The sequence below is a fragment of the Corvus brachyrhynchos genome, unplaced genomic scaffold (genome assembly GCF_000691975.1).
Source record: "Corvus brachyrhynchos isolate BGI_N302 unplaced genomic scaffold, ASM69197v1 scaffold370, whole genome shotgun sequence".
NCBI classification, from domain to species: Eukaryota; Metazoa; Chordata; class Aves; order Passeriformes; family Corvidae; genus Corvus; species Corvus brachyrhynchos.
In genome coordinates, this window is record NW_008235977.1 from 498,363 (window position 1) to 501,046 (window position 2,684).

General features: G+C 41.7%; 1 protein-coding gene across 1 annotated transcript in view; it reads right to left on the bottom strand.

The window, feature by feature from the left end:
* Window positions 1-2,684, bottom strand: part of BZW1 (basic leucine zipper and W2 domains 1) — a 17,527-nt gene that overhangs the window by 10,016 nt on the left and 4,827 nt on the right. The window lies entirely within an intron of this gene.

The window sequence follows — 2,684 nt, forward strand, 5'->3', positions numbered from 1 at the left end:
GCCCTGCGGTGGAGCCCGCTCAGCACCGCAGGGACACGTCCCGCCTCGCCTGGTCTGTGGCCCACGGAGCGCAGCAGACAAGAAGCGCCGGGGGCAGCACCAGGACCTGCGGTGCATCGAACTTTAATACCATACCTGTGTGGTACTTGACCCTAGATTTGCTCTTGCAATTGTAATAATTTCTTCTTTCAGATCCTGGTGGTAACATCACCATATAAGCACTTGACGGACTGCAGCCTGTGCAGACAGGACTGTCAGTTACAAGCTGTATGCATCTGTCACGCAACAAAGTCCCTGAGCTCCGGAAGTGCAGGCCTTCTCTACTGCTGTTAAAACGCCGGTTCTTTTGCTAGCAATCACCACAACAGGTCTCATCAGCCCTTCAGGCTAAGTAGGGTAGTCTGTCTGTTAGCAGACAGCATAAACACACCCACTGTGTTAGTGGAGGCCCTTTAAGTACTGTGTAAAAAAGATAGGCTGCCGAACTCACACAGCAGCACAGAACTGGAGAACAACATGGAGAATGCTGTAGAACAGGAGACGCAATTGCAGCTCAGTTCTTTGCTCTCAGAACCAAAAGGCCAAACCACCAAACTAATCTAGACAACACAAGCTTCTTTCTAGACTTTACGCAGCTGCAAATTTCCATTAGGTTTAAGTATAATGTCCTCGTGACTAAGGGTCTTGAAATGACCAGTTATCAGGTGTATGAATGGAACAAATCACTGGGCTGCAGGAGTGGAAAACGCGATCCTTGTTATTGTCGGTAGGAGCCAGATTTCATCTCATACCATTTTTGTTACTGTTTCTTCCTTGAAACACTACTGGTAATAGATTCCAGTGTCACAAAAGAGCAGGACAGTGCCTTACAAGTTTTATTCAAGAAACGTTTTTGCAGATTCCAGTTAACAGCACAATGAAATCCCCAAAGTACTAACTTCAAAAATACCACATTTAGAGGAAGCATTTTCACCTTAATATTTGCAAATACTTGCCCATTAATTCTAAACCCAAGGCACTGATTACTTTGGTGCTCATTCTAAAATGAGAGCATTTGTCTAAATCACAATTAATTAAAAAGCCAAGAAGAAAAATCAGAAATTATAAAATAACATTTTAAGGAAAGGAAACACAAAGAAATAATAGTTCCTATTGTCAGCTCCCTGAAATCTTTGATATGACAAAACTGCAAAGCCTATTAGCAGTTGAGCTTTTCCCGTTAGCTGTAGTTTCTCACACTTTAACAAGAGAAATGAACAGGAAAACTTTACCGATGTAAAGGAATAAGATATTTTTGTATCTACAGATTTAGATTAAATGTGACTTATTTGAGCATCTGTGTAGGTCACACTCTCTTCTCTACTATGCTAATTTAAGCCTGCACTGTCATCATTGAAATAAATGAAAATAAATTTGTAACTAAGCACAGGATCTGAACTAATGCAATACCTGTTGAGGATCTCCAGAGTTATTTCTTATAACTAGTTATTTCTTATAACACTAGTTATGCTAGTGTTTTGGGTACAGAGTGATGTTAAATGTGTTCTTACTGTTAATTTTGTTGCTTTGAACTATCAACTATCAAAGTTGAATATTGATTTGTATGTATACCTATGCTGGCTCAGCTCAGCCATTTCCTTTTCTCCCTCTCAAATACCTTTGCACTTGTTTTTCAGTCTCTTCTCCTCCTGGGGAAATGCTCCATCAAGATTCATACAGCTGCCACCGGATCACTTTAAAACCTCCTTTCCAAAACAATGTCTGTCAGAGTGCCAGTTGTTTGGCACAGCTGGGTTAAACTGGGAGCTGCCACACCTATGATGAACTGCTACTGTCATGCTTCCCCTCTCGGCCCTCCCCTCCACCTTTTCCTCTTGGTCACCTGCTGCACATCTGCTCTGCACACCTGCTGATGGTTGCTACGGGCAACCTCACCTCTGTTGGGAACAAAGCTGGTACTGGGAACCTGTCCTGCTGTTTAACCCTTCCTACTGCCAGTACACCTCCCTCACCTTGTGCCCTCTCCTCACCTAGAGATGAATGCATCAGCTTTGTCCTGCTTCACCATTTTGCTGGAAAGAAGGGGCAAAACTGTGGGTAAAGCAGAGGAGGAGTGGTGATGACAAGGTGGTGAATAGCAGTGATTATATTCCAGCTGTGAGAAAGGCCAGAATTGACAGTGATTCAAAGAGATCTGATGATGTGAAGTGGGCTGCCAGGAAGCAGAGCTAAACTGGTGTGTTACTGGGGTGGTATTAATGTATCAGTGCCTAGAAATACTTGGCATTATGTACTTTTAGAATCTGTTCTACTGAAATATTGATACATTGCCCATCACTAATTTGTACAGTTTCTAGTTCTGATCTTTGGGATTTTCATATGCTGGAAGAACAGAAAAAATAGATAACAACAGTTGTGATTCTCAAACTGGATGTAGAAGTGACAAAATGGTACTATTTTTGATCTGCTCTTCATTGCAGATATGTTCAAAATTGCATGTAAATTCTTTGAAGTTCTTGAGGTAACTCCAGAATTATTCCAGTGTAGCATGAAACACATAAATGACAGGTCTTTTACTTGGCAGGACAAGAGAACTGGTGCTTATATCGTGCTCTACAAAGATGGTGTGGTATATATATATGTGTGTGTGTAAGTATTACAGTTCTCATTTTTTCTTGCAGGAA